The sequence below is a fragment of the Odontesthes bonariensis genome, chromosome 9, assembly GCF_027942865.1.
Source record: "Odontesthes bonariensis isolate fOdoBon6 chromosome 9, fOdoBon6.hap1, whole genome shotgun sequence".
In the NCBI taxonomy this organism is placed as follows: domain Eukaryota; kingdom Metazoa; phylum Chordata; class Actinopteri; order Atheriniformes; family Atherinopsidae; genus Odontesthes; species Odontesthes bonariensis.
In genome coordinates, this window is record NC_134514.1 from 33,056,221 (window position 1) to 33,070,668 (window position 14,448).

Sequence of the window (14,448 nt, forward strand, 5' to 3'; positions counted from 1 at the left end):
GTGGTCCCAGTTAGCTTCCTGTTAGCCTGCTCCCTTTCAGTGTTTTGGGATACTGGCAGAGTAGTTTCATTCCCATATTGTCCATTTATCTCCACGTTCACTTCAAGCCGATTAATTTTTGTTTCCAGTATTGCTATCTTCTGGAGTAGCTTGTGGTAATCGTCAGTGGAAAAGGGAGGCATCTTGCTGCTAATTAGCTTCAGTTAGCTGAGCTCCTCCAAAAGCAGGAAGCTGCAACGGAATTTCCACACGACAGTTTCCAGATGACTTTCTGATAAAAATGATTAAAAAAAGTCTTGGTTCACTTAAAAGAAAAAGAATAAAATTATATCCAAGACTTGTGGAAAGAAGTAAAATGATTTAAAAGCAAATAAAGCAAAGCAATAAGCAGCAGGAGGAAGCAGAGACACGTCTGCACTCTTCAGAAGCAGGAAGTGCAACTGGGTATTAAAAGCAATCCTAAATAAGTAGGTTTTTAGCCTAGATTTGAAGAGGCCCAGGTCAGAAATAAGACGCAGCTCGACGGACGGGGAGCTTATTCGAGAGCCTGGGGGCAGCAACAGAAAAGGCTCGGTCACCCCAGTGTTTGTATATTAACCTGGGCACTTCAAGCAAAAATTGATTTGTTGACCTCAGAGCTCTACCAGGATTGCGGACTGTTAAAAGCTCAGATAAATATGATGGGGCGAGGCCATTAAGAGCTTTAAAAACAAACATTAAAAGTTTAAAATCAATTCTATAAAGGACAGGAAGCCAATGGAGGGAGTTAAGAACAGGAGTGATGTGCACATGTCTGTTAGTGTTGGTGAAAAGACGGGCAGCAGTGTTTTACACAAATTGAAGGCGACTGAGAGAAGACTGGGAGATGCCAACATAAAGTGCATTGCAATAGTCTAACCTTGAACTTATTAGTGCATGGATGGCTTTCTCAAGGTCATGACGACTTAAAAACATTTAAACTTTGGCCAGGAGACGCAACTGGAAAAAACTAGTCCTGACAACATTGTTAATTTGTTTGTCCAACCTCAGATGACTGTCAAAGGTCACTCCCAGATGTCTGACGGTTGAACTAAGCTTTGAAGATAAGGTGCCAAAGCCAGCCGTCACAGTATCCCCAAACACAATGCATTCAGTTTTGTCATCATTTAAATTAAGAAAATTTTGGGCAAACCACTGCTTAATATCAGCAATACAATTAAACAAAGAACATTGTGCACTGTTACTATTTGGCTTCAATGGTAGATAAATTTGTAAATCGTCTGCATAACAGGGAAAGAAAGGTTGTGCCTGGCTATAATTGACCCAAGTTTTAGCATGTACAATGAGAATAGGATAGGGCCAAGAATAGATCCTTGAGGGACTCCACAGGAGAGAGGAGCACTGGAAGAGGACAGGTCATCAACCATAACAGAGAAGGTTCTACTGGACAAGTAAGACGCAAACCACTTCAATGCTATGCCGTGGATGCCAACATAATTACTTAGACGTGACAGGAAGACTGCATGGTCTACCGTGTCAAAGGCTGCTGTGAGATCAAGCAGAACTAAGACAACAGGCTAACTCCCTAGGATAATTTTATGTATCTAATATATCTTTCATCATCCCTTAGTAGATTGACATAGATGGATAGGTGTTTCAGATAATAATGGTGTGTTACTGACCAAAGGAATGAATAAAGAATTAAACTAGTTACGTGCCGAGATGGAAGCATCAGACACTGTAGCCCACAGATTCGGTCCCCTCTGTGGTCACTGCTGCTTTTGTGGCCTTGAGTGTGAGTCGCCAACAGACAGTAGCAATAAATGCTAACTGGTTGCTCCTCTCTCAAGGTCGTGCAGTGAAGAACTGTAATCAGTAGGACCGGAAAATGTTATAAAATGGAATCTTCTCCCCTGTTGCTAAACTTGAGCTCAATGTTTTGGTGGTGTGACTTGTTACTGACAGTTTGAGAAAAAGGCCCCAGAGCCTTTTTAAACCCTGCTGGTGGGGTTTGGACGAGCAAAATTATTGATATTGAATCTCCTCTTCTGTAGCAATTTCATGAACCAGATGTTTTATAGTTATTATTTTGAGTTTATAGTTTTATTTGTCCCTTTATTCTTGTACCTACACTCCAGTTATATTCCCTTTCCTCCTGCACTGAGATGATCTGGATCTGGAAAAGGTCAAAATGAAGTGTTGAATGCCGTCTAAACAGGTGCTCGGGATAGAACTGAAGATGGTTGTCAGACAAGTGTATTTGTAAGGTGCATGCCAGCTACTTATTACAGGCATAGAGGAAGGTCAGAAGCATTAGTTTGGTCTTCACAGATATGGTCAGATAAGTGGTCTCTTATCTGTCTACATTTCATAGTATTTCTATGGCAGTCTGAAAGACGGAACCAAACCCAGCACTGCTCAGAGATATTCCACATGAGAACCATCTACCATGTCAAAGACAACATTGACAGGGAGTTGTTTGTCTGTTGTGTTAATTTTTGCTGGTATAATGAAATTTACTTGAGTTTCTGTTAGTGTCTCTAAGATAAACAGCTGTGAGTTATTAAGTTCACAGACGTGCAGCTGCTGTATGAGTAGTTTTTGTTTGTGTTGTCTAACAGAGGACTTGTGTGGAAGGCTTTGACCATTCAGTTGGATTACTTAATAATAATACTTAATAATCTATTGAGCAATGACTAGTTTAATGAGTGCAGTCTGAAAAGGGTTGGTCATTTTACCAAATCATTGCTTTCTCTGTTTTCTAACTTTTTTTCTTTTACGGCTGTCAGTATCACTGCTTTGTTTCACGGTGGCCCTGAAGTGCAAATCAGAAAACACAACGGCAAAACAGAAACCACAACGGCAAAACAGAAAACACAATGGCAAATAAGAAAACACAACAGCAAATTAGAAAACACAACGGCAAAACAGAAAACACAACGACGTCAACCAAACCAGAAAAGGTAGGTACCCTCGCGCAAAATGAATCGTTGCTGATTAGAAAATTTATTTTGAAAGTATTATTTAAAATGTAAAAGTCTAAAAAGTTAAGGCCACTATTATCATATGAGTTCATTATTACTGATTGTTAAATATAGTGTTTTTTGTTCCTCCATATAAAGTTTAATAACATCAAAATAACATTTTGAAAACATGTAAACCATAGTCTTTCCTACGGTGGCTGACCCATGCAAACGCGTTGCAAATGGCAAAACAAATCCAACAGTAAAACGCTGCAAGAAATCAGAAAAACGACCAGAGCAACGCGACGCAAACGGCGTGTGCTCTGGTCGTTTTTGTGATTGCCGCATTTTTCTCTTGCAGCATTTTACTGTTGGATTTGTTTTGCCGTTTGCAATGCGTTTGCACGTGTCGGCAGTCCAATCAGCGACGAATCATGTCGCCCGAAGGTACCTATCTTTTCCCCGGAAGAAACGATGATAGATAAGAAGGGCCCAAAAAGTTTGGTGGTGTGGAGGTATTTTGGTTTTTTGAAGTCTACAAAACAGAGTAGTGTGTTACGTCGAGAACAAATTATGTCGATATAATTGAATTTAAAATACCTTTTCTGTGTTGATCTGAAACAGACAAAGACAGGGAATACCACTAATCTTTTTCATCACCTGGAGTAGCACCATCCATTTGAGCACGGAGAATGAAAGCTTTTTTTGACCGGTCAGATATAGGATTTTGATTTAAAATATATGTTCTGTGTTTATCTGAAACAGTTGTATAGTGTCATGGTGGAGGGTATGCGGCAGATGTTCCCCACCAACTAGTTTAGAACTGAGGAAGCCTTTCGGAAGAGAGGTGAAACAGCAAAGAAGTCCAGTTACCCTTATTCAGGCTTTTAGAATTAGTTTTCTGTGTTATAAAGCTACAAGATTCTTTATATCCAAGTTGTTTGAAAGAGCCCACCTCTGTCAGGGAGTACTGTTCTTGGTATACAGTTAGGTACACAGTAATATTCTGATATAACTTGGTTAAGACATTACTCTGTATGTGATGCTGCCATGTTAACAACAAATTCCCAGGAAGTAATAGGCTAATTAAGTTTAACTATGACTTATCCAATCTTAGTTGTATTTGTGTGTTGACATATAAATAATACTGGCAATAATATGTCCTCACAACATCTTTACATGTTTTTGTTTTGAGATCAATAATATTTCAATGAGATTAAATGTTGGTGGAGTACATGCTCACTGGAGTACATGGTCTTCTCCTGTCAGTTGGACCATGCAGAAAATGGTAGTTTTTTTGTTTTGTTTTTTTATATAATAAAGCTTTGGGGAATAAAATGTAACAGAAATTGCTGCTGACATGGTACATGACCACATGGTTAAATGTTACGACAAAAAAAATCATCGCCTTCTAGCGATTTTGAACAGGTGATGTGTTCTTGTCTGACAAACACCAACCTTTTTCATGTGTGACCAATGATTCACTCCTTCCTATGTAGAAAGTGTCTTCAGAAAAACGATTTATAGAATAAACTGACACGTTCACAGTTTGTTGAAAGTGAACCAAATGGACAAATCTGACCATAATGTCATTATGAATGAATGAGTGGAAATTCAGTCTGATTAAGAAAGGATTTTGATTTTATGACTAATAATATTAAGATACTTAAAAGTGTTAAGAGTCCACTTTGGCTCAGACTTATGCAGCATCCACTAACATGCAGACATTAATGGAATATTGATAGCTCACTTTGTGCTACTTGTTCCACCTTCATTTTGCTGAATGTGTTTCCTGCTTCTTTTAACTGCAGCAGATTCATCTGACCCAGCACCACATTTATTTGTTCACTAGAAATCACAGTACTTGCCTCAGAACTGCACTCAGTCTGCGAAGACTGAGCAAACCACACAGTGCCTCACTACACACTCAGATGCACGGACACATTTACTCTCACTCGAAATCACCAGAGAGCATCCACGCTGCTGTTACATTAATGCAGTGTCACCCCGGGGCGCATCGGCTGAGAAAAGCTGTGTCATAACACACTTGAGTTCTGTGCTCTCCAGTGCATCGTGGGTAACCTGTGATGACATTTTGTGACGTAAGAGACCTATCTCACTGACTCACTTTGAAGAATGGGCCTCATGCAACAACCATGCGTATGAACAGATTTGTTCTTAAGTCCTGCGTACGAGTGATTTAAGAGAACTTGTGCATTCACCAATTTTTTCATATTTTGAGTATTCTTTCAGGTACAAACAGAATTTACGAGTGATCCAGACCTGTCGTAGGAGTCACGTAAAATAGTCTGCTGTTATTCAAATCGAGTTTGCTTAACTAATGGATTGTATATTTAATTACTTTGAAGATATCATAGATAACTGGCGACCTGTCCAGGGTGTACCCCGCCTCTCGTACGATGACTGCTGGGATAGGCTCCAGCCCCCCCGCGACCCAACCGACGGATTGAGCGGGTATAAAAAATGGATGGATGGATGGATATCATAAATAAATATAAACATTATACCCCATAATTATGCTGACATTATTCTGTTTGACTTAAATTATGCACTAATTTAAGGTTAATTTGACTATGTATATAACAAGGTCAATGGGAAGTGTAACCAGCGGCTGACTTGCTACCTTTGGATGCTTTAGCTCGTCAAGGCTCTCGGAAGAGAGCGTGTGTTACAAGAGCATGTTATCCTTGCGGAGACAGACAAATGGCTGGCATCGCGATTTAGATTGCCAAGGACTGTGCTGCTGCAAATATGCAGCTTGCTAGAGCCACAACTCCAGAGAGAAACACGCCGATCAAACCCAATTCCTCCACATGTCCAGGTCTTCACTACCCTTCATCACCACCCATAGTACATCGATTTCCCATACATAGCTGTCGAACAAGTACAAATTAAGAGGAACTTTCATGCCATAGCTGGACTGCCAAACATAATCGGAGCAATAGACTGCACACATAAATGCATCAAAGCACCCGTGCCGTTGTGGAGCGCACTGCTGAAGGCCAGGTGGATTATTCTGGCATGTTGCGTTTTGCACAATATTGCCATGAACGAAGTTTCTCCCACTACCTGAACCAGCCCATGCCAGAAGACCCCCTTCAAGGACCACCCCATCAAAATGCCATCATGATGAGGCAACAACTGATTGCACGACTGTCGTTGCAGTCATCGAGCGCCTGGCCATGGTGACTTGTTTTTTTTAAGCCATTTTCATATCAAACCATTTCTTCTTTATTTCGGTGACATTCCGAACTACAGGTGACACGGAATTAACAGCACTCGTAATTGCTTTCCATTTCTTCGCTTTAGCAGGTCCCGTAATTCCACTGATGACACTGCTAAAAATGACAGATTTTCCTTTTTGGATCTTGGAAGCAGAATTTCAATATCAGAGCCCGTAAAGTTGTTCTTTTTGTGCCTTAATGACATTCTCATGACTCAACACTCAACACTTCCTGGCACAGGAGAGAGGAAGCGTAGACTTATATGGTATTATTTTGGGTGTGGAGTATGCAAATTTACAATCCTTGTGCACGTGCACTTAAATACCCACGGGTGGCATTCATCATTTACGCAGGTCATTTAACACTTTTTCCGAAGTTAAGAGCGTTTGTTGAATCTGACGTGGTGTGTTCGTATGCACAGATGGGGACTCAAGTCACTGTGACTTGGACTCAAGTCGACTTGAGTCGCTGTTTTGACGACTTGTGACTTGACTTGACAAAAAATAAAAGACTCGAGACTCGACTCGTACTTAGAAATTAAAGACTCGGCACTTGACTTGACTTGAGACACGATGACTTGAGTGTTATTCAGTTCATGTTTTCAGTTTGAATATAAAATTAATAAATGAATTAAAAAAAAAATATCGATTACCCGGTAGGAGCGCAGGCTGAGAATGGCGTTATGATTGGATACCTACCCTGTCAATCAGTCATGCTCTCTCTATATACCTTAAGTGTTTATTGGAGAGAATAAACTCATATCAGGAGGGGTACCGAGAGTCCTTGTCTTCGGCTTTCGTAATTACCATTTTGACGGAAAAAGACGAACAGCACAGTGCAAGACTGCAGCGTCAACATCTCGGACAGCCAGACGACAACTTCGAACTTTGTTCGTCATTTGAAGATCCATTCTGACCAGTAAGTGCTTGTGAAATTAGCTAATTCAATATAAACACAAGAAACTTGTGCTAAAGAAAATAAAAAATAAAATAAATAAAATAAAGGACCAGACTCAGTGAATAATTCCCTACACTCCGTATTATATAGATCAATGAGCAGTGCTGACCAACATATCATTGGGGTCATCAGGTGGGAACCTCCTTTCATCAGTGTTTCGTCTAGTTGGGCCCACGACACCTCCAGGAGGCTAGACAATGACCACTGGCGTCCCAGAGTCACCCCCCTAATGCCAGCCAACACTGCCCCTCACACCACAACAACCATAATCTACCTCAGCCTCTCACCAACTGCACACCAGTTACAGCGGGGTGGGGATGCAAACCCTGGTTCGGGTAGGGGAAGAAATAAGAGGTAAGAAAAGCAGGAATGGGATTCAAACCCTGGTTCGGGTAGGGGTAATGAAAATATAGAGGGTGCCAGAGGTGGAGGCAGGACAAGACACACTAGCAGATTCAGCAGACAAACTCACCTAAATAGTCCTATAATCACTAAAATACCAGCAAAAACAAAGCCATACAACTCACTCTCACCAACTGCACACCAGTCACAGCGGGGTGGGGATGCAAACCCTGGTTCGGGTAGGGGAAGAAATAAAAGAGGTAAGAAAAGCAGGACTGGGATTCAAACCCTGGTTCGGGTAGGGGTAATGAAAATATAGAGGGTGCCAGAGGTGGAGGAAGGACAAGACACACTAGCAGATTCAGCAGACAAACTCACCTAAACAATCCTATAATCACTAACAATGCCAGCAAAAACAAATCCATACAACTCACTCCAAGCCAACTCACCCAAAATGGCCGCCTGGTTTCAAAAGGATCACATGTGCCAAACCCTCCACTTAAATAGCTTGAACTTCTTCTTTGCTTTTTCAAAAGTCTGTTTACCCTAAGTGCCCCCCCTGCTGGGCCCCCAGTCGCTATTGCATCTTCTAATCCAAATCCACTGGCTGGATTTTACTGCTTTATCTGAAACCTCCTTCACTATTTTTCTCACACTCTGTCCACTTACACCCAGCTCCCTCAACAATGAGACAACAGACTTTGCAACAAATCCTCTACATCCTACTTCCACTGGACAGATTCTAACCTTCCATCCTCGCTGCTCTGCTTCTGCCCCCAACTCCACATATCTAAGCTTTTTCCTTTCATATGCTTCCTCTACTAATTCCTCCCAAGGAACAGTCAGCTCTATCAAATAGACTCTCATTCTACTCCTAGACCACAAGACTATATCAGGCCTTAGGTTTGTAGAGGCTATTTCCTGGGGAACAACAAGCTTATTTCCTAAATCTACCTGCATCTCCCAATCACAAGCATCCTCCAAGCTACCGTGCCTCCTTATCGTCTTTTTAACTTTCTCCCCCTCTTGAACAAACTGAATTGCAACTCTCTGTACCTTGGACCCTCCTAAGTTTACCTGCCTTCGTTTATCTTCAATACCTGCAGCTAAACTTCTTAATACTTGGTCATGTCGCCATGTATACCGGCCTTGTGACAGACTAACCTTACAACCTGACAAAATATGCTTTAGAGTTGCAGTACCTGAACATAACGAACATAACGGGTCTCCATTTACCCAGAGTTTTAGGTTCTGGGGAGTTGGCAATACATCATATGTTGCCCCTATCAAAAATCTAATACTCCTTTCCTCCATACTCCACAGTTCTTTCCAACTAAGCTTTTTCTTTTCTACACCTTCCCAATTCACCCATCGTCCCTGCTTAGCCTGAGCCACTGCCTTTGCACCCCTTAACAGCTAATATGATCCTGTTAGCCTAGTCGGTAGTTAGCTAACGTTAGCTTGATATGATACGGGGTGGACAGGTTGGACACATTGGCCAATGATGTTTACTGACAGTTACTTATATCTTGTCTTTTTACTTTATTAAGATCAGATTCCGCAGGCAAAATTGCAATAATAAGGAGACTTGACTTTGACTTGACTTGACCTGTTACAGGACTTGACTTGACTTGCCCAAGAAAAAATTACTTGGGACTTACTTGAGACTTGAAAGCTAAGACTTGAGACTTACTTGAGACTTGCACATGTGTGACTTGGTCCCATCTCTATTCGTAGGAGACCTTATGAAAAAAGTGAGAGAAATTTAGAATAAAAATACGAAAATGTTCTTGCATGAGGCCCATTGTATTTTCAACAGAAGCACATTTCAGGAAGATACGCCCAGGAAAACACATCCATGTTTGCATGTTTATAAAAAGAAGTCAGTTAGAGGATATAAACATTGACTAGTTGTCTTGATATTTAGGCTAATTAAGCTTAAGATCAGATTTATGTACAGGGAAATACATAAAATTTGTCCTCCGCTTTTAACCCATCCAGGTTGACACCTGTTGAACACACATGTACATGCACAGGGACACACACTCAGAGACAGATGCCATACACTGGAGCAGTGGGCAGCCAATTACAGCGCCCATGGGGGTATGTTGCCTTGCTCAAGGGCACCTCGTCCGTGACGAGGAGGTTGACTGACACCACTCCAGCTGTCAGGTTCACCAATCTTAGAGTGGCGAGAGTGGGAATCAAACCGCCAACCTTCTGGTTATTGGACGATCCACTCTAACCACTGAGGCACGGCCGCCCTAATTTTGAGGGACTCCTCATTGAAGATAGCTGAGATTATTTTTTTGATTTGTTTTTTTAATTGTACTTTAGTTTCAGACCTTTCAAAACAAAGCACATTTGTTTGGACCAGATACTGGCCATCTAAAGACTGTAAGTCCAGTCTTCTGTTGGTTGAGAGGGATCCTAAACATCAAAGTCACAACTGAGAGGTGCTAAAATGTTCTCATGAGCAGAGGGGAGCGGAGGGATATTTATCTGTGGTTAGTACAGACTGCAACAACTGTCCTATTGCACATAGTCATATATTTAATATTTTAGAAAATGATCGAATTTAAAACCATCATTGAATAGTGAAGCTTTAAAATAAAAAATGAATCATACCCACAGTTTACGCCCATCTTTGCTATGACAGCACTGGTGATTTGATTTTTTTTTCTCTCTCTTGAGAATGTTTGTGGAAAAGTACGAAGGTTTCAACCTTGTGACTCTTTACTTTGTCCACTATTTTTTTGTTCTTGTTGTTGTCTGGATTATCTTGCCTTTGACTTTCTCTTGGATCCAGTTCCACAAATTAAAAGTGAAGTTCATGACAGGTTTTGAAACTTGCGCTGTAGGTGAAACATCATCTCTTCAGCTCTTTGCCAGCAGAATACCAGCAGTCAGCTGCTAAAAACTTCTTGCACTGCACTCATGGAGTCACCTCAGCCTCTCTGCTGAAAGCTTTTTGAAGACACTTTTTGTAGAAACTTGGCAGAGCAGCTTGTTCCTCCACAGCAGGTCAAAGTTGTATTCATCTACTTATTTTTGCTTCTATCTTATCGTGTTTCCAGCTACACTGAGGTTTGTTAGGCAGAGACATTTTCTTGGTGATTCTAGAGCAAGGATAGGAATGCAGCCACCATCTGTAGCTCTGATAGTAAGTTTAAATTGGTACCACTGGTACTTTTAAGTAATTTATGTATTGTTGTGTGATGGAACATTGATACATATGTTACATGGGAAAGTTTGTCATTTTTATTTTTTATGAAAGTTGTTTATGACGTTCAGTTATTGTCTCAACTCAGCAAAGAACACTGAGAAAAGTACTTTATGAATAAACTGGACCTGACTTGATTTGACAAACTGCCTTGTATTGGTTGGAGTGGCTTGCAAAATTATTTACCTAATGTTAGGGCTGGGCGATAAAACGATAGCTATCAAGGAATAACTTTCCCTCGATAAAGATATGAAACGTGGTCGATATACTTTTCGATAGATTACATTCGTCCATCTTTTGACAGACAATACGAATAGCCAATGACAATGAGAGTTGAACTAATCACGTGACTGGAATAGAGCCATGCCAGCAGCTCGTCGTGGCGTGTTTGTTTGTGTTGCTGCAGCCGTATAAAAAAATAAAAAGAAAAGGTGCTCCCTCGGAAGAAACAACAGAAGACACAGCCCAATGCTCAAGGGATGACATTGTAGATGCCATTGTTGATAATAAGGGCCCAAAAAGTTTGGTGGTGTGGAGGTATTTTGGTTTTTTGAAGTCAGACACAAAACAGAGTCGTGTGCACTGCAAATTATGTCAAGCACATGTTCCGACAAAGACAGGGAATACTTCTAATCTTTTTCATCACCTGAAGCAGCGGGACCCGTTTGAGCGCGGAGAATGCAAACTTTTACAAACACAGCCCGAAACAAGTGCTAATCTTCCCCCAATAACAAAGCCTGTGCAGCAGCAACAGAAGACCACAAAGTCCGCTTTATCCAGCGCCGTGCCATATAAGAGACATCGTGATATTACAAATGCAATAGCATATTATATTGCACTGTGGGAAAATAAGGGGTTCAAGTGGATGCTAAAAGTTATGGATAGGTAATGGATATCGACTGATATCAAAAAACATATTGTGATCGCCCAACCCTACCTACTGTGGCCTTTTTTTCCTATTTTTTGTGTTACATGATAGCTGAATGTATTTTTTTGGCTAGATTTCATGTGAAAGATCTGAAAAAGAAAAAGAAGCAAATTGGTGAATTGGTGCCTTTTTTTGTATTTTCATGTATTCATCCCCTTTGCGAGCCCCCTAAATAAGATCTGGTGCCACCAATTACCTTCAAAACTATCGTAATTAGTCAAATAAGGTCCACCTGTGTGCAATCTAAGTGTCACATAATCTCAGTATATATGTATATATACACCTGTTCTGAAAGGCCCCACAGTCTGAAACACCACAAATCAAGATGCACCATGAAGACCCAATTATGGTTGGATTGTAAAAAACATCTGAAACTTTGAAAATCCCAAAGAGCACCATCACAAAATGAAAAGAAAAATGGCACCACAACAGACCTGCATAGAATGCTTAAAATAACCCTGAAGGAAAGGAAAGCTCCACAGGGCTGGGCTTTATGGAAGAGTGGCCAGAAAAAAATCCATCACTTATGGCATATGAAAGAATTGCCAAATATATGGAAGGAGAACACCATCCCCTCAGTGAAGCATGGTGGTGGCAGGACAATGACCTGCACCATACTGCTAAAAGAGATTTAGGGGAAACGTTTGAATATGTTGGAATATCCTTGTTAAAGCCCAGACCTCAGTCTAACCTGATGCTGGTCATCAATGGAACCTATCCAACTTAAAGGAGCTGGATCAGTTTTACTTGGCTAAAATCCCAGCAGTTTGATCTCTTAGAGACATACCCTAAGACACTTGCAAAAGGCAACTCTAAAGTACTGATTTTCAGGGGCAGTGGTGAATTCATATGGGTAGGATAGAAAGGGGGGAAGGCATGCAGTGAAGAGCCTGGACTTGAAATGGGAACAGCTGTGTCAAAGAGCTTCACCCTCTGTATATGGGGTTCCTGCTCAACCAGTTCAGCCAACTGGAGCCCCATTTAATTTAAAAATTCAATATCACCCTTGATCCCAAGTTTTTGTCATAAGATGTCAGATGTCAGTTGAGTCAAAAGCAGCTCCAAGCGCCAGCACAACCATCGTCAGAAGCAATGAGGCGGTCATTTATATCTTTAATGTAATGTCAGTACTATAAATCAGGACTGAAATTCTTAGCCCATTATTCTGCAAACAAACAGTTTAGATTTAAAATGGGAGTTTTGATTTAGGGCTGTCTTTGGTTAAAACATCAAGACAAAGGGTGGGCTTTTTAAAGGGATAGTTTGCCTCTTTTGACATGAAGCTGTATGATGTCCCATATAAGCAATATCATTTATGAAATTTGACTTACCCCCTGTGAGCCGATTTCCGGCCTTGTTTTGGTGTTGACAAAGCTAGTTGGCTGGGGTTGCAAAAATAAAGCCTTTTGCTTCTCAAAACAATGTGTTCAAAGGAGTAATACATTTGCATCACGAAATCATTGTGCAGGAAAAAGTCAGACCTCACAATGGCTTCGCGCTATTTTTTCTCCCTTCGTATCACTGCGTGCAGCCACCTGCTGATAGCCGCGCCTGTTATGGTGTTTGCTGCTCGGAAGCAGGGCACTGCTCGGTCTGCATTTCGCTCTGCATGGTCTTCGCAGCATACGGTCTCAAGATAACAAGATAAATAACTCGTTATCTCGAGAAAACGATAACGGCACCTCTTGTGCATCATTCGGTAACCATGGAGACGGCCTGGGCCCCTCAGCTGGTCACTGATGAAGTTGACTATATCAGCAGGATCACTTAGGTGTAAATGCCTATTGAGCTGTAGTCGAGCCAGCCGTCTCCTTAAATGACGCGGGCTGATATGAAAGTTAGCTCTACAAGACAAACAAATCGCAATTTCAGCCTGTGTTAGACCTCGACAGAAGTAAAATCTGATACGTTGATCTATGTCGGGTTCTCCAAAATCTGACATTTTCAGCTTGAGCCCGTTCCTGGAAAGGCTTTAAGAACACTAAGAAACTCATCATGAGCATTCAAGAAAAGATAGTCATCTCGTGATCTCGAAAACCATTGTTAAATTAACTCGTTATCTCGAGAAAACGATCAGAAAAAAGTTTATACGTACCACGTCCGTTCTCGGCTTCCGTAGTAGAAGCAGTGGAACTGAAGAACTCATTACTCCGGGGCATTTGAAGCGCAATCCCATTGCTAGAGGTTGTCAAATACTGACAGTAGGACACAGACTGGTGCAAATCGACGCTCCCTGTGCGGCGATTGCGCTGTTTGCGCAGCCTGTCATGCTAGCCAAATACGTGGTGGCCAAGGGGCAAGCAATAAACCTTCCACGTAAAACAACAACTTGCACACTGCAGAAACGTCACACCACTTTATAAACCATCCGACAATAAAGTCACAAGCCTTACCATCAAAACCATATGCATGGTTCTCACATTACTGGCATGGGGACGTTACAAAACAACTTTATAAACAGCATGTCACTTTAAAACATTACAACAATATTACTGGGCATGTATTGTTGTAATGTTTTAAATACTTGAACGCAGTTTTTCTAGAGAAGATAATTGCTTTGTATATGGGAGTATCGTCCATTGACTCTTTTGGGCTTTCACATGCGCGCGCGTACCAACAACCGGTAAGTGACATGCTGTTTATAAAGTTGTTTTGTAACGTCCCCATGCCAGTAATGTGAGAACCATGCATATGGTTTTGATGGTAAGGCTTGTGACTTTATTGTCGGATGGTTTATAAAGTGGTGTGACGTTTCTGCAGTGTGCAAGTTGTTGTTTTACGTGGAAGGTTTATTGCTTGCCCCTTGGCCAC

General features: G+C 41.2%; 1 protein-coding gene across 5 annotated transcripts in view; it reads left to right on the forward strand.

Moving 5' to 3' along the window:
• Positions 1-14,448, forward strand: part of usp2a (ubiquitin specific peptidase 2a) — an 82,422-nt gene that overhangs the window by 7,429 nt on the left and 60,545 nt on the right. The window lies entirely within an intron of this gene.